The 27,823-nt window shown below is 39.4% G+C and overlaps 1 protein-coding gene across 4 annotated transcripts in view; it reads right to left on the reverse strand.

The window, feature by feature from the left end:
• Synpr (synaptoporin) overlaps nucleotides 1-27,823 on the reverse strand; it is a 350,940-nt gene that overhangs the window by 206,748 nt on the left and 116,369 nt on the right. The gene's annotated exons all lie outside the window — the stretch shown is intronic.

Below are 27,823 nucleotides of genomic sequence, written 5' to 3' on the forward strand. Positions count from 1 at the left end.
ATCTCTGTAACTCTTTCCATGGGTGTTTTGTTCCCAATTCCAAGAAGGGGCACAGTGTCCACACTTTGGTCTTTGTTCTTCGTGAGTTTCATGCGTTTAACAAATTGTATCTTATATCTTGGGTATCCTAAGTTTTTGGGCTAATATCCACTTATCAGTGAGTACATATTGTGTGAGTTCCTTTGTGATTGTGTTACCTCACTCAGGATGATGCACTCCAGGTCCATCCATTTGCCTAGGAATTTCATAAATTCATTCCTTTTAATAGCTGAGTAGTACTCCATTGTGTAAATGTACCACATTTTCTGTATCCATTCCTCTGTTGAGGGGCATCTGAGTTCTTTCCAGCTTCTGGCTATTATAAATAAGGCTGCTATGAACATAGTGGAGCATGTGTCCTTCTTACCGGTTGGAACTTCTTCTGGATATATGCCCAGGAGAGGTATTGATGCTCACAGTCAGCTATTGGATGGGTCACAGGGCCCCCAATGGAGGAGCTAGAGAAAGAACCCAAGGAGCTAAAGGGATCTGCAACCCTATAGGTGGAACAACATTATGAACTAACAAGTACCCCAGAGCTCTTGACTCTAGCTGCATATGTATCAAAAGATGGCCTAGTCGGCCATCACTGGAAAGAGAGGCCCATTGGACTTGCAAACTTTATATGCCCCAGTACAGGGGAATGCCAGGGACAAAAAGTGGGGGTGGGTGGGTAGGGGAGTGGGGGGGGTGTATTGGGGACTTTTTGGATAGCATTGGAAATGTAAATGAGGAAAATACCTAATAAAAAATTAAAAAAAAAAGAAAGTGCCATCACTTATGTGTGCAGCTCAGTGTCTCCATAGCTATAATGGGTGGGGCAGTCTCACCCCGTATAAGACATATTTTCAACCTAATGTCTGATACCATTGAAGCTGCTGTCTAAAGAATATTCAAAGAATTTTCAATTTGTAATTTTACATATGTATATGGGGGTGTGCATGTGAGTTCTGGTACCCACAGAAGCTAGAGGTGTATAATTCCCATGGAGTTGAAGGTGCAGTTATGAACAACCTGATGTGGGTGCTGGGAACTGAACTATTCTTGGGCTATCCCCAGCTAAAACATGTTTACACTGACTAGCATTACTTCAGTTTGAATGATTATAGCAATTTGAGGGAAGCAAGCAGTCCACATTCACATGGTGACCAGGAAGCAATACCAGGTGAATATTCAGCTTGACTTGCCACTTATTACAGATTTACAGCAACCTACACTGTCTGCATAATTAGCAGAGCCTTCTCAAATACTCATTTGCCAGACAATGGTATGTTGTTGAGTTATTGATCTTTTGGAGCTGGAAGTGCCTATGGAAGGACTCTAGACAAAGCCCAGAGAACATGCATGTACATAAATTTGCACTCTGAATGGAAACAAAGATGCAATAAATACTATTGTGGCTATTAAAAAATAGTCTATTAGTTGTTAGTTTTTATGGGGCTGGAAGATGGACACTTGTGACCAGATTTTCCACACTAGTAAGTAGCAAAGACACTTTTATGCCATAGACATTTTCATAGGTGTTCTCGGTGTGAGCACATAGATTGCTACAAACAAGGACACTCATATAAATAGAGTGAAATACAATACAATGCCAACCTTTTTACAACAAGCAGCCATGTGAACAATATTTAGTGATTCAACAGGAAATGTTTTCAGTACATTTAAATGTCTCTGAACCCCATCATTTGGCTTTACAGCACATATGAGCTAGGAGTGAGGCAGGACCAGGTGGCCTTGTGTGCAATTTCTATTACTTTTTTTTTTTTAGTTTTTCTTTTTTCTTTTTGTTTATATGATATTTGGTTTATATACATTTCAAATGTTATACCCTTTCCAAATTTCCCATCCACAAATCCCTCACCCCATCTCCCCACTTACCAGGCTTCCATGAGGATACTCCCCCACCCACCAACCCCTCGCAGCCCTGGCATTCCCCTACACTGGAGTATCAAGCCTTCACAAGACCAAGGGTCTCTCCTCCCATTGATACCAGATATGGCCACCCTCTGCTACATATGCAGCTGGAGCCATGGGTCTCTCTAGAGAATTTATTGTGTGACTTTGTGAATCAGGCAACTTTAAAGAACCTTAATGACCCCAAGGTTTCACTTTACAACTATTGTCATATGACTGACCAAAGATTTTCAGAAACTGAATTTTCATTTAATAGAATTTAAAGTGGTACAAACCAGCCATGCTGTAGTTTTAAACAAAAGGGTTTAATTCATTACTTTGAACAGCTTCAGCACCTATTAAAGGACCCACAACTTCTCAACGCTGTTACACTCAGGGCACAAACATCAATCTGAGCTTCATATTGGATATTGAACATTGAGCTTCACATTAGTTCATATTGGAAACAAGTAATATTCAAACTATAACCTGTCATACCTTCTCTTCTTTATTAAAATCAACCTCTTTTTTTTAAAAAAAATCTTAATTCCTTAAGAATACTACCTAGAAAGAAGGCTTATTATTACAATTACAATACTTACTGATAAAAAAGACCATAAACTCCAATATTTCCATTTGGGAAGCTAGAGCATGTGATCAAATCAGGTACACTAGCTGTTTGAACATGATAGTTTACGTCTCATCCTCAGATGTCCTTGAGCTACCGTGGATGTCCTGTATATCTGTGACAATGTCCCACAAAATCTGAAGTCCTTGACTTAGTTGTTTTGGGTTACTACAACAGAATACATGATACAAGATAGTTTATTTTAAGGAAGGAAGTCTTTTAGGTTCACACTTCTGGAGACTGGAAGTCCAAGATCATGTGGCAGCATCTGACCAGGGCACAGAAGGACCCAGTGCAAGCGACCAAGAAAGACGCAAAGAGGGAGGCAGCAGGGCCTTGCAGTAACTTAGTCTGCTGGGATCTAACCCAGTTCTGAAGGACCTGCATTAATTCTTTTGAACAGCTTCTTCACCTCTTAAAGGACTCAGCATCTCTCAAAATGGTTACACAGGGGTCCCAAACATCTACATGAGTTTCATAGAAGATAAGTTATATTAAAACCGTAATATATTTACCACCAGCCCCTAGCAGGACACCGTGTTTACACATGTGGCTGGCTACTTCTTTTCTTTCCTTTGTGAGAATCAGCTCTCGTATTTTCTTCATTTACATTTCAAATGCTATCCCAAAAGTCCCCCAGACCCTCCCCCTCCACTTGCCTACCCACCCACTCCCACTTCTTGGCACTGGTATTGCCAACTTGACACAACCCAGAGTCACCTGGGAAGAGGAAACCTCAAATGAAAAATTGCATGGATCAGTTGACCTGAGCCATATCTGAAAAGAAAAATTACCTGGACTGAGAGGGTCCACCCAAAGTAGACAGCACCATCCTTAAGCAGGTTGGTCTTGACTGTGTAAGAAAGCTAGTTGGGTAAGCCAGAAAGCTAGAGGATGAGCAGTGTTCCACCAGGAATCCTACCTCCAGGCTGCTGTTCTGACTTCCCTTTAGTGTCAGATAGTGATTTTAGAATGTAAGCCAAATAAACCCATTCTTTTGAAAGTTGTTTTTGTTTTTGTTTTGTTTCGTTTTGAGTTGGATTTTTTTTTTTGGTGTTATTGTTGTTTTGTTTTGTATTTTTAAACAAAGCAATTTGTTTCTCTGGGACACAATTTAGCTTTTGTCTATAGTTTGCTAATTTTCGATATAGGCATTAAAACAATGAATCAGATTTTGATTTATACCATGGTGTAAATGGCACAGCAAATCTTAAGCTATGAACATGAATTTGCTGACCAGCATTTAGTTAAGAAGATTATTTGATGGGCTTTAATTAATGAAAGATCAAATGCCATCATCTTGTTATCAATTTAACCACAAAGTATGACAGGGTAACTGGTTACTGAACTTTCCAGCTTTGCACTTCAAAAGGGATGAATGACTACATCAATGCATGGAATTTGGATTTTGAGTGATTCTGTTCATTTTTTTGTTAAAGATGCCCACAACTCCAGCAGAGTTATTTAAGAAAAACTTAAATCTGAACCCAACCACAGTATGTTTTCAGGATACAAAGTGCTAAGCCTTATAATTAACTTGTTCCTGTCAGTTGAACTCCCTGTCTCCAGCTTGTGCTACAGTTTTGTGGACAGTAGAAACTTTAGCAGGTAAGACCTGACAGGAAGAAGTGTGCCACAGGGCAGACAAGGCAGACTTCTGAATGGAAGTCATTCTGTCTACTCTGTTCCCACTGTTCAGGCCTAGGTAACTGTTGAGTGTCTATCTAGCCATTTTGTACTGTTACTAGTGTTATATGGAAACTGTTTCATGTGCTTACACTACAAAACTTTCTTATGCCCCAGCTGATTGCAAATTCTGTTGTATTCTGGGCTTTGGTATTCTTGGAAACCAATCGCATTACAAGTCAGAACTGCTTTGTATAGTTAGGCACATTGGACATGAACCAATGGCCAAGCAGCACTTGCATGGGCTTTTATGACATTTTCCTTTATAAGCTGCCCCTGGAATGGACGACAACATAAGAGAGACACCTGAAACAATATAAGAAGCCATTTGGAATAAAACTTTCATTCTAGTAAGGGTCAAATAAGTTTAGGTCCTCAAGACCTCCCTGGGAATTGACATTCAACTTAGAACAGAGACATACATGTATGTGGGTGACTGATATCCAGTTTGGCAAGTTGAGACATGAATTCTAGGCAAGGCCGATTTATAGATGAATACCCCAACCATAACAACAAGATACAACAATGTACAACAAAAACATGTTCCTAAGGAAGTCCCCTATCCCTAAATCTTGATTGATGAAATAACCTGGCCAAGATGTTTGGGGATTTCAGGCTTAAAAGCACTATAGGATTTTAGCTGAGGGATTGCAGTTCAGCTAGTGAGTCTGGACCGCATCCATGATTGATGAGTCTTGGGGTATGCATTCAATAAACCAGTCCTATTTGACTGAGATTGGTGTTTGAGTGCTTTGTGCAGCAATTCCTAGACCCCAACATCTACCAGCACAGGAACTACCCAGGGATCCCAGTGCCATAAGAAGACAGTCTGATCCCCCTTCTCCACCATGAGAAACTAAAATTTCTCTGGAGCTATAAGTCACAGCAAACATTTCCTCCCTTATGTAGTTTCTTGGAGGTAGTTTGATCAAAGTGAAACAAGCAGTAACTAATATACTTCAGATAGAGTTACTCAGGTAAGATTCAAAGTGTATAGGATTGTTGATACCAATTTCCAGATTAAATTTCTAACTGTATCTGCCGTTATTGTCCATCCTCAACACCCTTGCTTCAGCCAATTTAATGCTGGTGATTCTTAAAAACAAGAACTCTTCCATCATGCTTAACCTTTTAATTACTATCTCCCTTCCCAGAACACCATTCATCCCTGTATCCCAGTACTAAAATTTACCCCTTAAATGGTGCCTTTAAAAGACATTTAGTACAAATCTTTACTATTTACATTTTAGAAAGTTTGTAGACTGACTTATTTATTTCTTTAGGTCAGTGTCCCCCTTTTGGCTGCATGCTCAGTGCAACATAAGACAACATAAGAGAGACACCTGAACCAATATAAGAAGCCATTTGGAATAAAACTTTCATTCTGAGTAAGGGTCAAATAAGTTTAGGTACTCAAGACCTCCCTGGGAATTGACATCCAACTTGGAACAGAGACATACATGTATGTGGGTGACTGATATACATTTGCTAAAACTGCATCAATAAACGTCTGGATATGTTGAACTTATTTTTATCTGGCTAGACTAACCAGATTCTATCTTCCACTGCTTTTTAAGATCAAATATGAAGATATTCCCACTGTTACTAGAGTTGCCATGGATAAAGCCCGGGCTTTGGCAACCCTAACAAGAAAGACTCAGCCGCCAGTCCTCAATAGACCAACTAAAGAAAAAAGAAAAAATAGTGAAAAATAAGAGGAAAAGGATTGTCCAAGTCAGCAACTGAAAAATAGTAACCCAAAATATGTCTTTGGAGTCCTGACATAAAATTTAGATTGAAATATAGAGCTAGAAGTGTACATCGTGCCAGGCGGTGGTGGTGCACACCTTTAATCCCAGCACTTGGGAGGCAGAGACAGGTGGATTTCTGAGTTTGAGGGGCGAGCCTGGTCTACAAAGTGAGTTCCAGGACAGCTAGGACTATACAGAGAAACCCTGTCTCAAATAAATAAATAAATAAATAAATAAATAAATAAATAAATAAATAAATAAATAAAAAGAAAAAAAGGAAAAAAAAAAAGAAGTATGCATCGCTAACAATCCTAGCTAAGATGAGGATCTTCCCATCACCATTGCCTAGGTGCAGTCTCTCCTACAAAAAGAACAAGTAAGTTATCAGAAGTGTAGGAAATGTTTTTTCCAGGAGACAAGCTATAACTCTACCTGACATCAAACATCTCAACCTAGAGAAATTCCAATTTCCTGAAGGTCACTGTTTCAATCTCTGATGGCCAAAGGGAGGGCACAAGTGTCTCTTTAAGACATTTACAGTCTTGCCAGTCTGATTATGGCAGTACAAGACTTCTTAGACTCTAAAGTATAGCGTTTCCAGCCCTCAGAATCAACTCGCTACTTATTGGTGTCTCTTTAATATTTGAGATGCTCCATTTGCATGTCTGAAGACATTTTTCTCAGACTCTTTCTGGACCATCTGATGCTCCTTCACTGGTGAGTAAGTAAGTTGTCCAAGTCTGAATATTTAGACTCACTCAAATTCCATATTTGACTCATCATTACGGCTCCTTGGTTTTCATTCTTAATACCTTTCTCCTCTGTTCTCCTCCTTCCAGTGTTCCAGCCTGATGTTGCAACCCACGCTTGTCTCAGCTATTGCTGTAGCCTCTGAATTCACTCTCTCATGAATTCTACCCTCCCGTGCCACCCACTATCCCCACTCACCAGCAGAAAATTTCAGAATACCTAACAATGTGAACACAGCTTAAAACTCTTTAATAACCTCCTATCAATTTTAGGGAGAAGGGGGAAAAGGCTTATTGAGCCCTCTGCATGCTCTTTCTTAACCATGCAGGCTCAGTGTAGTCTTATCCCACTCCATACTTATGTTTTCTCTTTACTTCAAACTCTTTAGCTTTTAGATCTCCAAATGTGCTTTCCGGGATATTGGCCATGCTTCTTAGACCTCCTAGAATATTATCTGCCCTCTTTTCCTGCTTCTAATTATCCTTCTGATTATTACATCAGCAAGGTGTCTGTGACTTCTCATACTTTGCCATGTTCAGTGACTCTGTACGACCTTCTTTATCATTACATCCCAGTATCCATGTGTCTGCTACTGTGGTTCCTTCATTATTATCAGACACCCCATTACATAAAACTATTAGCAGCATAAGTCAAGCTTGTTTCTCTCTTACCTGTCATGATCTCCCATTTGGCTGCTACAAGACCAGGCTTGCTGGCTGTGCTCTGTATACATGTTCTGAATGACTGAATTAACAGAAGAGGACAGAAGCAGACCGATACTGCCCATTCAAGTTTGTTCCAGGAGGACTCAAGATCACTCTCTTTGCAAGCTTTCCTCCCTCTGATATCCAATTCCACAGATCCCTCACCAAACCACACAACTTTAGATTAGCCTTTTCTATTCTCTTTTCCCATAATCTGACTTGAATATGACTCACCTTCCATACTGCATCACTTAAGGTAACTCTTATCTGAAGAAGCAGGAACCGACTATGGTTGATTAAGCAGAAAACAAGTTCATCAATGAATACAAGTAGCTGGTAGATAACAGAGGTTCAGAGAATTGGGATCAATGCCAGATGTCTAGGAGTAATGCTCCAAATTATGTTCCAAAGTAATTCTAATGAGATGAACATTTCTGTCCCCTCTCTTGGTACTATCAAACAAGCTACTCCACTTTAATTTCTATGCTGCTTTGGCACTCAGGCATCTTGTCCTTCCTCATCTAGGGTCTTCTTACCATTCCTCACCAGCTAAACAAATGGCATTCTAACAGAAAGTCTAGTTGAAGCAAATCTAGTTGATAGCAGATGCTCATAGGCATGGGTCCTAGCTGCAGAGGAATTTGGAAGTGAATCTTTAGGCTTCCACCTTGGCTACCTGACAAGTAGAAAGACACTGGGAAATATAGCAGGGTGTTTAAAAGTCAGTAGCCATAGGCCATTACCTTCTGTATAAATCGTGGCCAGACTGCAACAATTTACATTCCCACCAGCAGTACTAAAATGAGTGAGATGAGACATCAAATCAGTTATAATTTATAATTCCTTGATGGCTAGGGATGTTGTTTTCAGATATTTATTGGCCATTTAATATCTTCCCTTAAGAATTGATGAGGTAATTCATACTTCATTTATTGATTAGAAATTTTCCTTTTTGCATTTACTTTTACGTTTTGGGATAAAAGCAAATAGAGTCTAGACTCTAGATATGTACAGTTGTTAAAGTCTTGACTTCCACTCTGTCTCTTGATGCTATTGATGCTTTTGTTCATTGTGCAAAAGCTTTTTTATCTCACGCAATCCTTTTTACCTATTCTAGGGATCATTTCCCAATGCTACTAAAGACATTTTTAGATAGTTGTTGCCTGTGCTGCAGCTTGAAGTGGTTTGCCTATTTATCAATTTTGTATTTTGGGTTTTAAATTAATGTTTTTGATCCATTTGAATACTTTTTGTACAAATTGAGAGATATTGACCTAATTTCCTTCTCTAACAACACCACTGATTGAAGAGAATTTTTAAAACATTTTTTAACAAGTTTGTCCAAAAAATTAGGTGGTTGAAGCTAGTGGAAATTTATTTACAGGTCCTCTGTTCTATTCCACTCGTCTGTATGTATGTTTTTTCCTGAAAGTACCTTTCTGTGTTTGCCTCTGTGGTTTTGTAGTATATACTTTGAGATCCAGTATTTTAATGTCTCTGACATTGCTCTTTCTCGTTAGAATTCGGTGTCATTCTGGCTTCCTTATGAATGACATTTTCTTTCTAATTATGTGAATAATTTTATTTGAATTCTGGTAGGTATTACATTTAATTAACTTGTAGATTACTTTTTGTAGTAAGTCACTTTCACATTAATTCTGCCAATCAAGGAGGATTGGAGATCTTTCCAGATTCTAGTGTCATTTTAATTTTTTTCCTTTATAGGTGTTTTCTTTTAATTAGGTATTTTCCTCATTTACATTTCCAATGCTATCCCAAAAGTCCCCCAAACCCTCCCCCCCCACTCCCCTACCCACCCACTCCCACTTTTTGGCCCTGGCATTCCGCAGTACTGGGGTATATAAAGTTTGCAAGTCCAATGGGCCTCTCTTTTCAGTGATGGCCTACTAGGCCATCTTTTAATACATATGCAGCTAGAGTCAAGAGCTCCGGGGTACTGGTTAGATCATAATGTTGTTCCACTTATAGGGTTGCAGATCCCTTTAGCTCCTTGGGTATTTTCTCTAGCTCCTCCATTGGGGGCCCTGTGATCCATCCAGTAGCTGACTGTGAGCATCCACTTTTGTGTTTGCTAGGACCCGGTGTAGTCTCACAAGAGACAGCTATATCAGGGTCCTTTCAGCAAAATCTTGCCAGTGTATGCAATGGTGTCAGAGTTTGGAGGCTGATGATGGGATGGATACCTGGATATGGCAGTCTCTAGATGGTCCATCCTTTTGTCTCGGGTCCAAACTTTGTCTCTGTAACTTCTTTCATGGGTGTTTTGTTCCAATTCTAAGAAGGGGCAAAGTGTTCACACGTTGGTCTTCATTTTTCTTGAGTTCCATGTGTTTTGCAAATTGTAACTTATATCTTGGATATTCTAAGGTTCTGGGCTTATACCACTTATCAGTGAGTACATATCATTTGAGTTCTTTTGTGATTCGGTTACCTCACTCAGGATAATGCCCTCCAAGTCCAACCATTTGCCTAGGAATTTCATAAATACATTCTTTTTAATAGCTGAGTAGTACTCCATTGTATAAATGTACCATATTTTTTGTTTCCATTCCTCTGTTGAGGGGCATCTGGATTCTTTCCAGTTCTGGCTATTATAAATAAGGCTGCTATGAACATAGTGGAGCATGTTTTGTTCTAACAAGTTGGAACATCTTCTGGATATATGCCTAGGAGAGGTATTGTGGGATCTTCTGGTAGTACAATGTACAATTTTCTGAGAAACTGCCAGACTGATTTCCAGAGTGGTTGTACAAGCTTGCAATCCCACCAACAGTGGAGGAGTGTTCCTCTTTCTCCACATCCTTGCCAGCATCTGCTGTAACCTGAATTTTTGATCTTAGCTATTCTGACTGGTGTGAGATGGAATCTCAGGGTTGTTTTGATTTGCATTTCCCTGATGATTAAGGATACTGAACATTTTTTCAGGTGTTTCTCAGCCATTCGGTATTCCTCGGGTGAGAATACTTTGTTTAGCTCTGAGCACCATTTTTAATGGGGTTATTTGATTTTCTGTAGTCCGCCTTCTTGAGTTCTTTATATATATTGGATATTAGTCCTCTATCTGATTTAGGATAGGTAAAGATCCCTTCCCAATCTATTGGTGGCCTTTTTGTCTTATTGACGGTGTCTTTTGCCTTATAGAAGCCTTGCAGTTTCATGAGGTCCCCTTTGTCAATTCTCGAGCTTACAGCACAAGCCATTGCTGTTCTATTCAGGAATTTTTCCCCTGTGCCAATATCATCGAGGCTTTTCCCCACTTTCTTCTCTATAACTTTCAGTGTCTCTGGTTTTATGTAGAGCTCCTTGATCCACTTAGATTTCACCTTAGTGCAAGGAGGTAGGAATGTATCAATTCACATTCTTCTACATGATAACCACCAGTTGTGTCAGCATCATTTTTTGAAAATGCTGTCTTTTTTCCACTGGATGGTTTTAGCTCCCTTGTCAAAGATCAAGTGACCATAGGTGTGTGGGTTCATTTCTGGGTCTTCAAATCTATTCCATTGGTCTACTTTTCAGTCTTTATACCAGTACCATGCCGTTTTTATCACAATTGCTCTGTAGTAAAGCTTTAGGTCAGGCATGGTGATTCCATCAGAGGTTCTTTTATCCTTGAGAAGAGTTTCTGCTATTCTAGGTTTTTTCTTATTCCAGATGAATTTGCAGATTGCTCTTTCTAATTCGTTGAAGAATTGAGTTGGAATTTTGATGGGGATTGCATTGAATCTGTAGATTGCTTTTACCAAGATAGACATTTTTACAAAGTTGATCCTGCCAATCCATGAGCATGGGAGATCTTTCCATATTCTGAGATCTTTAATTTCTTTTTTAGGGACTTGAAGTTCTTATCATACAGATCTTTCACTTCCTTAGTTTGAGTCACGTCAAGGTATTTTATATTATTTGTGACTATTGAGAAGGGTGTTGTTTCCCTAATTCCTTTCTCAGCCTGTTTATTCTTTGTGTAGAGAAAGGCCATTGACTTGTTTGAGTTAATTTTATATCCAGCTACTTCACCGAAACTGTTTATCAGGTTTAGGGGTTCTCTGGTGGAATTTTTAGGGTCACTTATATATACTATCATATCATCTGCAAAAAGTGATATTTTGAATTCTTCTTTTCCAATTTGTATCCCCTTGATTCCGTTTTGTTGTCGAATTGCTCTGGCTAGGACTTCAAGTACAATGTTGAATAGGTAGGGAGAAAGTGGGCAGCCTTGTCTAGTCCCTGATTTTAGTGGGATTGCTTCCAGCTTCTCACCATACTTTGATGTTGGCTACTTGTTTGCTGTAGATTGCTTTTATCATGTTTAGGTATGGGCCTTGAATTCCTGATCTTTCCAAGACTTTTATCATGAATGGGTGTTGGATTTTGTTAAATGTTTTCATCTAACGAGATGATCATGTGGTTTTTGTCTTTGAGTTTGTTTATATAATGGATGACGTTGATGGATTTCTGTATATTAAACCATCCCTGCATCCCTGGAATAAAGCCTACTTTGTCAGGATGGATGATTGTTTTAATGTGTTCTTGGATTCAGATAGCAAGAATTTAATTGAGTATTTTTGCATCGATATTCATAAGGGAAATTGGTCTAAAGTTCTCTATCTTTGTTGGATCTTTCTGTGGTTTAGGTATCAGAGTAATTGTGGCTTCATAGAATGAGTTGGGTAGAGTACCTTCTACTTCTATTTTGAGGAATAGTTTGTGCAGAACTGGAATTAGATCTTCTTTGAAGGTCTGATAGAACTCTGCACTAAACCCATCTTGTCCTGTGCTTTTTTTGGTTGGGAGACCATTAATGACTGCTTCTATTTCTTTAGGGGATATGGGACTGTTTAGATTGTTAACTTGATGCTGGTTTAACTTTGGTACCTGGTATCTGACTAGAAATTTGTCCATTTCATCCAGGTTATCCAGTTTTGTTGATTATAGCCTTTTGTAGAAGGATCTGATGGTGTTTTGGATTTCTTCAGGGTCTGTTGTTATGTCTCCCTTCTCATTTCTGATTTTGTTAATTAGGATGCTGTCCCTGTGCCCTCCAGTGAGTCTGGCTAAGGGTTTATCTATCTTGTTGATTTTCTCAAAGAACCAGCTCCACATTTGGTTGATTCTTTGAATAGTTCTTCTTGTTTCTACTTGGTTGATTTCACCCCTGAGTTTGATTATTTCCTGCCATCTACTCCTCTTGGGTGAATTTGCTTCCTTTTTATCTAGAGCTTTTAGGTTGTTTGTCAAGCTGCTAGTGTGTGCTCTCTCTAGTTTCATTTTGGAGGCACTCAGAGCTATGAGTTTCCCTCTTAGAAATGCTTTCATAGTGTCCCATAAGTTTGGGGATGTTGTGGCTTCATTTTCATTAAACTTTAAAAAGTCTTTAATTTCTTTCTTTATTCCTACCTTGACCAAGGTATCATTGAGAAGAGTGTTGTTCATTTTCCACGTGAATGTTGGCTTTCCATTATTTATGTTGTTATTGAAGATCAGCCTTAGTCCATAGTGGTCTGATAGGATGCGTGGGACAATTTCAATATTTTTGTATCTGTTGAGGCCTGTTTTGTGACCATTTATAAGGTCAATTTTGGAGAAGGTACCATGAGGTGCTGAGAAGGTATATCCTTTTGTTTTAGGGTAAAATGTTCTGTAGATATCTGCTAAGTCCATTTGTTTCATAACTTCTGTTAGTTTCACTGTGTCCCTCTTTAGTTTCTGTTTCCACGATCTGTCCATTGATGAAAGTGGTGTGTTGAAGTCTCCTACTATTATTGTGTGAGGTGCACTATGTGCTTTGAGCTTTACTAAAGTTTCTTTAATGAATGTGGCTGCCCTTGCATTTATAGCATAGATATTCAGAATTGAGAGTTCTTCTTGGAGTATTTTACCTTTGATGATTATGAAGTGTCCCTCCTTGTCTTTTTTGATAACTTTGGGTTGGAAGTCGATTTTATTCGATATTAGAATGGCTACTACAGCTTGTTTCTTCAGACCATTTGCTTGGAAATTTGTTTTCCAGCCTTTCACTCTGAGGTAGTGTCTGTCTTTTTCCCTGAGATTTCCTGTAAGCAGCATAATGTTGGGTCCTGTTTGTGTGGCCAGTCTGTTAGTCTATGTCTTTTTATTGGGGAATTGAGTCCATTGATATTAAGAGATATTAAGGAAAAGTAATTGTTGCTTCCTATTATTTTGTTTTTAGAGTTGGCATTCTGGTTTTTTTAGCTGTCTTCTTTTTGGTTTGTTGAGGTATTACTTTCTTGCTTTTTCTAGGGCATGGTTTCCATCTTTGTATTGGTTTTTTTCTGCTATTATCCTTTGAAGGGCTGGATTTGTGGAAAGATAATGTGTGAATTTGGTTTTGTCATGGAAAACTTTGGTTTCTCCATCTATGTTAATTGAGAGTTTGGCTGGGTATAGTAGCCTGGGCTGGCATTAGTGATCTCTTAGCGTCTGTATAACATGTGTCCAGGCCCTTCTGGCTTTCATAGTCTCTGTAAAAATTCTAGTGTAATTCTGATAGGCCTGCCTTTATATGTTACTTGACCTTTTTCCCTTACTGCTTTTAATATTCTATCTTTATTTAGTGCATTTGTTTTCTGATTATTATGTGTCGGGAGGAATTTCTTTTCTGGTCCAGTCTATTTGGAGTTCTGTAGGCTTCTTGTATGTTCATGGGTAACTCTTTCTTTAGGTTTGGGAAGTTTTCTTCTATAATTTTGTTGAAGATATTTGCTGGCCCTTTTATTTGAAAATCTTCATTCTCATCTACTCCTATTATCCATAGCTTTGGTCTTCTCATTGTGTCCTGGATTTCCTGGATATTTTGAGTTAGGATCATTTTGCATTTTGCATTTTCTTTGATTGTTGTGCCCATGTTCTCTATGGAATCTTCTTCACCTGAGATTCTCTCTTCTATCTCTTGTACTCTGTTGCTGATGCTCGCATCTATGGTTCCAGATTTCTTTCCTAGGGTTTCTGTCTTCAGTGTTGCCTCACCCTGGGTTTTCTTTATTGTGTCTACTTCCCTTTTTAGGTCTAGTATGGTTTTGTTCATTTCCATCACCTGTTTGGATGTGTTTTCCTGTTTTTCTTTCAGGACTTCTACCTGTTTGGTTGTGTTTTTCTGTTTTTCTTTAAGGACTTGTAACTTATTAGCAGTGTTCTCCCGTATTTCTTTAAGTGAATTTTTAAAGTCCTTCTTGATGTCCTCCACCGTCATCATGAGATATGCTTTTAAATCCGGGTGTAGCTTTTCGGGTGTGTTGGGGTGCCCAGGACTGGGTGGGGTGGGAGTGCTGGGTTCTGATGATGGTGAGTGGTCTTGGTTTCTGTTAGTAAGATTCTTACATTTGCCTTTCGCCATCTGGTAATCTCTGGAGTTAGTTGTTGTAGTTTTCTCTGGTTAGATCTTTTCCTCAGGTGATTATGTTAGCCTCTATCAGCAGACCTGGGATACTAGCTCTCTCCTGAGTTTCAGTGTTCAGAGTACTCTCTGCAGGTAAGCTCCCCTCTTGCAGGGAAAGTTCCCAGATATCTGGTGTTCGAACCTGTCTCCTGGCAGAAGTTGTGATCCACTCATAGAGGTCATAAGATCCCATGGAGGGTCCTGTGTATACCTTGCAGGTGTCTGCAGACTCCACGCCCAAGGTACCCTGGTGCTGGCAGGACTGGAAGGGACTTGTGCCCCTGATCAGGCCGGGTTTTCTGCTTCCCTAATTCCATTTTAATTTTTTTAACTACAGAATCAGACCATCAATTTCAAAAAACCGCCATGGTCTTCACATTAAATCTCCCTGGAGACAAATAGAGGTGAGTTTAAGGATTAAAACTGAGAGCAATAAGTCATAAGTAAGAGCCAACCTGTTAAGATGTGAAAGGAGTCAGAGTGAATAGCACTACTATACCTGCTATGATTTAAGAATCAGCCTTTCTACATGTATTTCAATCCTTGATTACAACCCTTCTTCCTGTCATTCAGAAACACCTCATTACCTTAAGGAAAACTGCTATACTTAAAGCAGACATGTAGAGAACAAGACATTAATGCTCAGCTTTTATGAATTCTAAAATAACTTCTTGGTGCCCATAACAGAAACAGCAGCTTTGAGCACCACAACTTTTTGATATATAAGGGATTCTTTCTCTTGAGAAAAGAAAGAGTTTCTGAGAAACATCATGAAAACCATGAAGAATAGGTGAACTGACTAGATTAGGTTTATGCTTTGAGCACATCAGAGTAAGAAGAAAGCTGCAGATAGAGAAGTCTGTATGGAAGGTAAATTAAAGGTCACACAAGGGTAGGGGGACTATGGATCCCGGTAAAAGCTGATGGCCTCAGACACTATGGGAAGGACAGGGAGGAGTCAGCATGAAGACTGGAAATGTGCTCTGAGAATCAATGGTAGTTAATTTTTGGTGTTCATAATCTTATGGTCTAGAGCTCATAATGATATGTCTATATCATCTATCATCTATCTATGATGATAATCCTAATCATATATAATTATATCTTAAACTGTTAAGAAAAATTTCCCTAAAACAATAAGGTAAGAGTAACTACTTTAGATATTTTTCATCCAAGAAGCAATATTGAAGACAGAAAATAATTCTGATTTTTTTCTTTTTGATTAATTAAAAAGTTATTCTAAATATATGGTGCCCTTGCATATTGTCCAACAAAATTGGCTTCTGTTACTGGATCCATATTTTAAATATTTTTATTTCATAGTTTCAAAGTTATTTCATATGCATTGGTATTTTTGCCTGAATTTGTGTTTCTGTTGATGGTTTCGGATCCCCTGAACTGTAGTTGCAGAGAGTAGTAAGTAAATTGTCACATGGGTGATGGGAAACCCACATGCTTTGGAAGAGCAAGCAGTGCTCTTAACCACTGAGCCATCTCTCCAGTCTCAAAGGAATGGTTTTTGTATGGTGTGTGTATGTGTGTGGTTTCTTTTCCTTGAACAAAGATACCATTTAGGAAGTTATGTGAAATTATCACAACAGAGATTTTGTTTGTGGCCATTAATTTGGATTATTAAGTATAAACTGAGACTTATCAGGCACTTACTACAAATGAAACTCTATTATAAACTTCAAATGGAGTCTTTTTCAGCATCATCATCTCCATTTTATAAAAGAGAAAACTGAAATCATGAGAGGTAAAGGACAAATAGAACTCATATGGCCTGAGTACTATCTAGACTCAGTTCCACGGGGTTGATCAAGTGTATCACATGGCCCCAGTGCACAGCCATGTCTTGCTCATAACTCATTCTATCATCCATATACTCAAGTATCTTAGAGTTTGTTACATACCATGTGTGTGTAAACCATAGGGATAAAGTAGTCAACTGGAGTCCACATGCCATATTCTTGTTTACGTTTCAGTGGTTCACTAATATCTCTACCTTAAACAGTGCAGGTGTTTTCTCCATGGTAAACCAAGATGCAGTGCAAATAGTTGTACACACTTTACCATTGAGTATGTTCATGAACCCTAGGTACATAAACAAATCATTTAAATGCCTTGTGCCTCAGTGTCTCTTAGATATTTTGAGTCCTCCAACTCTACAACTTGACTAGGCAGACCATGAGCCCATCAAATCATATACTCCAATAAGGTTCAGAAGCAAACTAGCATAACTCCTCATCTCAGTCATTCTATGCAGGACAAACTGGTGACAAGCCAAAGGATGCTAAACCACTTTTATTGGCAATAAAAATATCTAGACTGGAACTGATACTCCAGTTCTAACTTGTAAAGTAGGCAGAACACACTCCTGCTATCAAGGAATGGGGCGACAATGTGAGGAGGTGAAAAGAAGAGATGCCCATTATTATTTATTTATTTACTATTTTAGAAAGTATCTTTTATTAAAAATAAATTGTAAAAAATTGTAATTTAATTTCATGCATTTCAGTATATTTCCATGCAACATATGCCTCCTGCTTGTAGAGATCCAAAGTTAAAAACCTGTTGTATAGAGTGCCACAGGGTGCCACTCGGAATTGAACTACATTTTAAAGGATTTTACATTTTAAAAGGCATTACAGAATCCAAAACGCAGACAAAATGTTCAAATGTAGTAGTGATGGCAGATCCTTTAACTGCTGCCCAGGTCATATGTAACATCAGAAAATTCATGGAGGAGACAGGCCTTACGAATGTGAGCAATGTACTTAGTCACTCTATACATTGTTTATGGAACAACAGCAATGTTTAACTTCTGACACATTTCTACAGCACTGGGTACAGCAAAACAGAAGATTCTAACACAGAAATCTCTAATGGCCAAGAAACACTAAAAGAAATCTTCAACATCATCAGTCATCAGAAAAATTCAAGTCAAGAGGACTCTAAGATTTCACCTTATACCCATCAGAATGGTTAAGTTTAAAGACTCAAGCTACAGCAGATGGTGGCAAAGATGTAGAACAAGGCAAACACTCCTCCAATGCTGGTAGGATTGAAAACTTGTACAGCCACTCTAGAAATAATCTGACAGTTTCTCAGAAAACTGGGACTAGTCCTACCTCAAGAACTAGCTATAGCACCCCTGGGTATATACCCAAAACTTCCTCCATCCTAACACAAGGAGAACTATGTTCTTAGCAGGTTTATTCATAATAGCCAGAAACTGGATACAACCCAGATACTCTTTAACCAAAGAATGGATACAGAAAATGTGGTTCATATACACAATGGAATACTATTCAGCTAATAAAAACAAGGACAGCTTGAAATTTACAGGCAAATGAATGGAAGTAGAAAATAGCATCCTGAGTGAGGTAACCCAGACCCCAAAGGACATGCATGGTATGCATGCACTTATAAGTGGATATTAAGCATAAAATGCAGGATACATGTGCTGTTTGTAAGAGACCCCAGCCCCAAATTCCACACTCAATAATTCTGTTTTCTTCTTTTTCATGAAAGTCCTTGTTTCTTTCTGCCAAGAAGTGTAGCAAATGTCTGCCTTCCCTTTCTCTTAGAGAGTCAACAGCATGCTCTAGAAAGAACAGCAGAACAGAAGAAAGGAAGGGAGGGGAGAAAAAATGGAAAAAAAAGGAAGAAAGGAAGATTGGGAGGGAGATAGGAAGAATTGGAGAGAGGATGTGGCCAAGAGAAGAAAGGAAAGAAAAAAGAAGGAAGGAGGAAAGCCAGGATAGGCTGTGTCCTGGTCTGTAAATGACCTTGCACATTCTCAATCTCAAGTGCCAAATTCCTAAAATATGGTCACTCTACATAGGGTGACTGGAGGGCTAGAGCTACTTACCACCTGCTCTTAGCACTGTAACAGTTTCAAACACAGCGTCTAGCATAGTACCCAGAGCAAAGTAGATGAGCCAAACTTGACTTCATTATTTAATGCCTTTCTGTGTTTTTTCTAACCTCACAACAATAAGCTCTACAGTCAAGGGAGCAATCTCACTAAAACTATAAGGACAGTGTGCTGACACATGCATGGGACACTCTGGTTTAAAAACAAAGAGCTACAGTCTTCGCCCACATACCTTCAGACACTGCCATCAGACTAATCTCTTTACTCTGTAACATTACTTTCCACCAGAACTTGGGTTCTGTAGTCACGTGGCCAGAACCTGTCTCCAAGCTCTGCCAGCTTCTGGTAACAAGATCCTGGACAATAAGCTTAATGTGTTTGGTTCTGTTTGTTCCTGAGAAGGCAGGGGAGAAAAATGAATAAATCTCTATCCTATTTACAGAGTTGTCAAGATTAACGACAAGGGCTGATCAAGTGTCCATCAGAGAGTAAATACCCAGTCAAGGCCATTACTTTGATTCTATTACTATTTTGTTGTTCTTGGAACCAGTACAAATTGAAATGTGCCCCAGTAATATTCCTTCAAGCAACAGAAAAGGAACATTATGGATTCTACCTGTAAATGTTCTCTTTAAATCTACTTGCACCTTCCTATCTATTCAGAATCTTGTAACAGTTGCCTAACTACTCCCCCTGATTCCATAGCAGCCAGAAAGATCTTTCTTAAGGGTTAAACTGATAACCTCACTCTCTTGCTTAGCCACCTTTGCTCGCCTTTTATTGCTGTTAAGAATAAGATCTCTTCTTCGGGCTGAGGAGATAGTTCAAACTGTAGAGTGATTATTTACCATGCATGAAGCTCTAGATCCACATAGCCTGGTATGGTATGGTGTCACACACCTGTAACCACAGTTGGCACACACCTGTAACTTCAGAACTTGGAAAGTGAAAGCATGAAGAATCAGAACCTTAAAGCCACTTGAGACAACATGGTGAATTCAAGGCTGACTTACAAATAAACAAAGTCTCTCTTTAACACTGTCCATAGGTCTGCGTATCTGGGCCATATGTGCATCTTCAGCCTCTGTGCTAAGCATGCCTCACTTCATTCTCTGTAATCCAATGGTACAGAATAAACCTCTGCTCTTTCAGTGATGTTGCTGCTCCCTGTTGGCTTCTGTGCTTTGAGTCTGCTCTGTACTCTTACCTTACTGCTATATCCCAGCAATCTGTGGAAGGCCTATTCTAAGAGGTGTCCACAAGCTTTTTCAAAGTTTCACATCTATCTTCCTATAGACCACTCATCCCATATTTTGCTACTTCCTGTGGAATGCTGAAGAGCCATTCCATAGATGGCTGAGGACAGGAGCCAATCTCTCACCAATTTATCTAAGGCATGCAGACTATTGTTTGTAGCTGGGACAAGGCATAATAGAGCTTACAGGGTGGGACTAGAGTAGCTGAGTCAGGCAGTCTCTAATACTGATGGAAATACCCACTGTTTCTTAGAAATGTCACCAAACAATGATGTGGATGTCTGTACCCACCCCTTCCTCATAGTGGTGACATAAGAAATGTTGGAAACATCTGCAGAATAAGTGACTACATAAGGGACTGCTATTCACCTGCACAGGTTTCTTGTCCTTTCCAAATGCAAATACAAGAGATAGTGTCTTCCCTCCTGTGTACATTTGAACTCCAGCAGGAGAGACATGACAATATCTCTTTACCCCTGAGAATCACATAAAATGTGTTAAATATATAAAGCAGACTATTTTTAAAAGTTAAATGACAGCATTTTATGAAAACATAGAGTTCCTTAAATTAAAAGAACACAAATATCTGAATTTGATTAAGTTCAATTTGGAATATTAGCAGAAAATAAACCAGTTTAATTAAAGTGTCTTATGACATATAGATTATTGCCATAGATTAAAGAACATAACTAAAATATTGGTAAAATGATAGTTTTATAAGAATTTTTGTCAGGCTTAGGTTATATGGAAATTACGAAACATACGTTGCTAGTGAAACATCAAGCCAAAGCTGCAAGGTAATTGATGTTCTCCTAAGAAAGGTTCTATCTGTCCCAATAACTTTCACGATTTTTCTTCAGTATGTTCTATATGGTTCATGGAAAAATATCTTCATGTTACAGTCTTTTGTTAAGAATGTATTTCACTATATTTCTATTCACTGTAATTTCTTTAGTAACAAGCTGCTTTCTTTTTCTTTTAAAAACTATTAAAATGTCATTCACATCACGTTCTGGATGCAGATCCAGCTATTCCCAATAGCTATTCAAAACACATAATCACCATAATTACTGTTGACATCTAATTAACATTCAGCTTCCTTTTTGCAGCATCTACAGCTGGACAAACCATCTATTACAGGATAAAAACTAGTGCTCTGTTGCTTTTTCCTCAAAAAAAAAAAAGGAAAAGAAAAAGAAAAAAGGAAAGAAAAAAGAAAAGAAAAAAGAAGAAAAACCTGGGACCCTAAACTCCTGGGATCTGGTTTTGTTCTCCCTGCACATGATGATTGGGGACAGGAAAGCTACATCATTACCTGTCTAAATATTGTCATCTGGTACACTGGACCTTGTCAAAAAAGGCAAACCCATGGTTACAGGGATGGTAATGATCATTCCTGCTGTTGGAGATATAGTTCACCAGGCATGACACCATGAATCCCAGTCTCCACCAGTGTGTGTGTGTGTGTGTGTGTGTGTGTGTGTGTGTGTGTGTGTGTGTGTTATTGCTTGAGGACTGCCTTGGCTTGATTCTTTCCAGCTGTCTTACTTCATCTACTGCTGGCCTCCCCTTTGTTCAAGCTGCATAACACCTCCAGACTCATTCCTGCTTTCCATACTATGTCATCTTTGGGGCATCCCTGCAAGGTGGAATGTTACAGTCTCAGCAAAAACTTAGATACAACACTAGTGATTGAAACATTTCCTCCTGCTTGTGCAAAAGCAGTTCAGAAGTCATGAGTAAGACCAACAGCTTTCCAGTTGTATTTCAGATCCACTCCTTAAGAGGGAATTCACATCTGGTACTATAAGCCAAGACATAAACTCAGTGCTGGAGAGATCATAGGACCCAATGGGGGAGCAGATCCTATTGTTTTACTAGGTCAATGAGATGTGCATGCCAAACTGCCTTCATTCATAGATCACTATTATCAGCTCCCCACTCTTGACTACTGGTAAAGATTCTTAGAGCATGTGACATTAGTACACATGGCATGTGTACTAATTTATAACCATAGGTGGCTAGATATAGTTCACCCTTCCAAAGATCAGGCATTGTCTTAATCAGGATTTCTATTCCTGCACAAACATCATGACCAAGAAGCGAGTTGGGGAGAAAAGGGTTTATTCAGCTTACATTTCGACATTGCTGTTCATCCCTGAAGGAAGTCAGGACTGGAACTCAAGCAGGTCAGGAAGCAGGAGTTGATGCAGAGGCCCTGGAGGGGTGTTTCTTACTGGCTTGCTTCCCCTGGCTTGCTCAGCCTGCTCTCTTATAGAACCAAGACTACCAGCACAGAGATGGCACCACTCACAAAGGGAACTCCCCCCTTGATCACTAATTGAGAAAATGCCTTACAGCTGGATCTCATGGAGGCATTTCCCCAACTGAAGCTCCTTTCTCTGTGACAACAACAACCTGTGTCAAGTTGACACAAAACTAGCCAGTACAGGCATCATTGCATAAGAGGGAGTGAAAAGAATGTGAGAGTCAGGGGAAAAGTTAGTACATTTTGTAAATTTCCTCCCAGATCAAAACATTTCATCCTTCAGGAAAGCTCCTTAAGTAGAAAAGTAAACAAATCAAAATAGCTTCAAGAAGTCCCTGAAACTGATCAGACCCACTAGGTTCCTCCCTCCTAAGGTAAACAATAGACTGCTGAGAGACATTCTCAGACAAGCCAAACTGACAGGAAAAGGGTTAGACCACAATGAGTAATTTAGAAAAGACACTCCATCTATTGAGTTGCTTGCAGGCTGTGCAGAATGCTCCAGCTTCCTAGAATTTGTGAGCTGTCACCCTTGCTGGTAGGCTTTGATGATATAGGTACACTGAGTAATTTCTAATTCTGTAGAAAACCCCTCACCCATATTCCTGTAAGTAACCCCAATAAAACTCATTGGTTCAGCAATTGGACGTTGGTGGTATACATACTTTGGTCTGTTGTGGCCTCCCCATCTGGGGTTAGTAGACATGTGTGAAGCATATCCCTAAGAAAAGTTTTGCCACACATGAATCTCCTCCAATATGTCTATTGCAAGCAATATGGTCCTTCTTATTACTACGGTTTTGGCATAAAGAGGAGTGATAGGGATACAATAGCAACAAAAGGCAGAGATTCTAAAACCTCCCACAGTTCCTATCATCATGGACCCCAGGTTAGAGAAGACTGACTTAAATTTGAAATGGAAAGAAAAATCCATGCTTAAGTTTATTTTCTTTTATTAAATTTGTTCTTTCAATTTTTATCCTCTGGATTATCATCTAAGTCAGTGATTCTCAATGGGAGGATATTCTTGTGGAGGAATAACCTATAGGGTTAGAATGTTGCCAGACTCCTACAGTGTACAGAGCCTCTACTGTGTAGTTACCTAGTCCCAATATCTGTGTCACCTGATGTAGTTTGCAGTCTTCAAGTCTCTCTGTGCTGCTACTGAATTTCTTTAACTTCTGAGTCAGATGGTTCCCTTCTAGGTAATCTTGCCCTTCCTCCAGGAGCTTGAACATACAAAGTTAAGGGTAACAAGTGGGGCTTCTTTGTCTTTAGATAGCAGTGTACCCTGTGAATCACCAGGCTCATCAGGGAGCAGTCAGGAGGATGCCACTATTTTCTGTCTCTCTTTGTCTCCCAGGGCTCACCCTGCTCTACCACTGACAGATTGATGGCAGCTGTTTGGACACCATTTTGACTTCCATAGTCCAAGGCCATCTACATAAATACATGCACAATGACGGGTATATGGCATCTTTTTAGTGTGCAATAGCTAGCTACCTCTGGTAATCTGCTGTCAACCTCATCCCAGTCTGTTTTCCTGTTTGGGCCACACACAGAACTCTTTTAGAAACTTAATTAATTCCTTTACTAATGCCACAGAAATCACCTTTTGGATAGTGTTAAAGTATCTTCCATCATGTGTACCAGTCATACATGTGTCATTATGTCTTTCTATAGCTCTTACACACACTGGAAGTTAATTAGCTTATTAATTAATCAATCAAAACTGTCATGTTTTTCCTCCCTAAAACAATTATTTATAACATTTTTCACATCCTTATTTTATTTGAGGATTTATTTATTTTATTACCTCTTCCTAGTGTGGTTCAGGATGAGGTAATCAAATATACCAGCCTGTCTTTGTTTCCAATGATAGCTAAGAAATTTTGACAACCCCTGGATGATCCCTTCTGACTTTATCCTTCTTAAACATGAAATAAATATTAAATGGATCTAAGTGACAGGTGTGACTTTCTACGTTATTATGAAATAGGTACTATGGATGGTACCTTAGACACTCTCAAGAAACCTATTCCTGTGGGCAAGGCCTGATGGCCTGTTGTAAGGACAGGTGTCTAGCTCCATAGGACAGGCTAAGTGGTGAGGAAACAGAGAGGCATTGTGTCATCAAGGGAGTGGATCAAAGTGGTCTCCCATCCTTCAGGTGAGTACAAATAGCAGACATATTGACTGTGGTGTCATTGCTGAGCTGTTTTACACACTCCAGCTAAGCTGCATTGAGACTTCTCACCTGAAGGCCCTGTGGAGCAATAAATACATGAAGACATATTTTAATAAAGTAGCAGAAAACAGGCTGCAGAAAGTGGCTGTCAGATGATAAGTGATAGTGGGGACTGCATTTGTACTTCTTATTTTCATGTGAGTGTTAGCATGTCTTTGCTTTCACATGCATGAGTCAAGAGAGATGACTGTGTTGGTCTTAGCTACACTTGTTCATTCCTCTACAGGAACAGGTTCACCTTTGTGGCTGTCATCCCTGTGTCCCTTGTTTCCACTGAACGCATGCTGGCTTGGACAATTTCATTCTTATGGAGCTGGCGTAAGTACAAGAGAATAAGCAAAAGCTGAGGATGTCTTTTAAGACTCCGACAGGAACTGACTCTTTCCCCATTTTAACCTCATTCAACCAGCCAAAGCAAGTTACATGGTTCAATATCAAGACCAAGGGACAACTTTAATGGGAAGGACTCCCAATTGTGTAGCCAAGACTGCACCTAGGATTCTGCTGTGGGGGTGGGAAACACTAGCACAACTACCATCCACAATCACAAGCCAGACAGCTGTCACCCAGTGCAACAGTTTATGTTGAAATCTAATCCCCAACTTGATCACATGGAGCTTTCAAGAGAGCTCTCATAAAGTGGAGTTAGAGACTGTCTTCTCTCACCCTGTGAGAGGGTAGCAAGAAAGTACAATCAAAGAGAAAGGAATCCTCAGCAGACAACAAACCTGCTAGCCCCTTGATTGTGAACCCTTCAGAACTGTGAAAATAAATGCCATTGTATATAAGCTGCTTAGCCTGTGGCATTTTGTTAGCACAGTGTTACAGAGTAAGAGAGTAATCAGATAGTCTCTACAAGGAGTATAAGCCTTATATGATTCAAAGCCCAGCACTTTGTTATATTAGCCATGAATCCTGATGAAATGTGCCCTACCTTGAGAGAATTGAAAAAAAGGGTCTGTTTATACCTGAAAGTTTTTTAAGGAAATAATTCAACAGAGGCATAGAGCAAGCTGTAGCTTGCATTTGATTGATAGTATTATCTCTAATAACCTTGAAGTTTTCTTGAAGAAAGATAGACATCTTGAAACTGTCTCCCAAAATAACGTGGAAACCGGGGCCAAAAAATAGCAACTGTAATGCTTCATCCTTCCAAACACCAGCACATTCAGTGCTGGTCAGCCCCTCCCCAAAGCCCCCAAGCCCCAAAGCCCCCAAGCCCCCAAGCCCCCAAGCCCCCAAGCCCCCAAACCCCCAAGCCCCCAAACCCCCAAGCCCCCAAACCCCCAAGCCCCCAAGCCCCCAAGCCCCAAAGCCCCAAAGCCCCAAAGCCCAAGGGAGTCTGTTTTGGGATTTTTAAGTTGAGTACTCTGTACTATGTATGCCCCTCTTTCCATATGATGTTATATGTAGTGAGAAATCTGAATTTTTCATTTCTTTGAAAAAGACATAGAAATACTATAAGAATAAGTTTGTTTGTTTGTTTATTTTCATTTTAATCCCAGGTGTAGGGATATGAGGCTGCTGACTATTATTTGCCCTGTGCTCTTTCAGAGGTTTTGCCAGTTGCACAGAGTTTCTGAAATTGTGTGACGATTGGAATTTTGGGAACTTTTCAGAGGGTATATAAATGTTAGGGCCCCCTGAGAGGCTGGGATAATGGTTGTTAGTCATTTTGGGAGGGTGGGAGGATTGGTTGTGGTTTGTTAGTAGTCCTGCTCAAATGGGAAACAAGAGGAAAGAAAGTAGTTTCAGACCTCTCTCTCTCTCTCTCTCTCTCTCTCTCTCTCTCTCTCTCTCTCTCTCCCTCCCTCATTTCCCCTCTTTCCTTCTTTCTCCTATCTAGTGATAAGGAGTAAAGCCAGGGGCAAGTGTGGACAAACGGTAAGAAAAAGTAAAACTCACAAAGAGGCTAAGAGCAGCTACAGTTGTAGATGGCTGGATGCCTAGTAAGTACATCTTGCCAGAGTTATCTGTTCATACCTTTTACATGAAGGCTTTTATAAAAATACCAAAAGCATAAAATAATTACAGACGCTCTGGTACAGTGCTCAGTATTATTCAGATGATCACTGTTTGCAATCAGTGAGAAACAGCAAAGGGTGACTTAGGTCTTGTAGTCTTGGATCATGGATAAATGTTTTTGTGGGGAATGGGCTCAGTGTTATGGCTTTATGTAGTTATATATTGATATACAAATAATAGCAATCTAGCATATTCTCTGCCTGGAAAAACCAAAAGAACATTTTGGTAGAAAGTGATGACTTCTCTGATCTATGATGGATCGGTGGGAGTTATTTTGTGAAGTGATAATAAAATCCACTATCTTTGAGAAAGAAAACATTCAAGCAATTGTCTAAATTAAAAATAAAATAAAACCTTTAATTCAGAGTTGTTTCTTTTAATGTTATCTTTAGCAGCTAAACCACGCTGTAATGGACCTTTCTGGTTCCCCAGAAATATTCTATCTGAATCAAACTGGATTTAATTTGTACCAGGTGGAAGTAGGTGCAGGACTAGACTTCAGTAGCAAGTGAAACAGAAGGAAGACTGAGCAGAAGACAAGATTGTATAGCGCAGATATGGAGACTTTGGGCTCAAAAGGGTTAAAAGACTTGGTCACTGATATCAAAAATAGTGAAATAGGGAGGCAGTGGCTTGGTTTTTCTATACACTACGTGTTAGCACAATGATCTAGAGAAAATATATTGGCAAAAAAAGAACACTCTTGACCTTTGAAAGATTGCATTCTTACAGGAAAGCAGATCTAAACTTTATCTGTATAGGAAGTATTGGTGTAAAAGAGTTTGACCCTAGCCCTCTAGATTCACATCTTTCTTCGCCTTGGTTTTCTCATCTATATGAACTGTTATATCACAGGAGTCCTTATATTCATTCATTAGCTCAAGCTAGACTGTAGAAGGATTTCTGGTTGTTAGATAAAAGCCAACAGTCCCTAGGAACTTATAAAATGGATTTCCTGCTCACCAGGAGTCACTTCCTTGCCTCTGGAAGTAGGTACATCCCATTGACATATACCTGTCGTACATCGAGGCCCAAACTGGCATCCAGGTTTCCTCTGTCTCTACCCACAAGAACTTGTTATATGTTTTATAGACCCCATAATAACATTAGATGCCACTGGCCCTATCACTCATCCCACCCCATTGCAAACTCCCAGGCCTGCTCCAGGTCACAGATGCTCCTCCTAGCTGCTATCCTCTTTATAACTCACTATTCTTTAACCTTCTCTCTCTAGTTCTTTCATTGTCTCTGCTATTCTTTCATAGGGTTTCTCT

Source organism: Mus caroli, unplaced genomic scaffold (genome assembly GCF_978045245.1).
Source record: "Mus caroli unplaced genomic scaffold, Mus_caroli_1 scaffold_12, whole genome shotgun sequence".
Classification (NCBI taxonomy): Eukaryota; Metazoa; Chordata; class Mammalia; order Rodentia; family Muridae; genus Mus; species Mus caroli.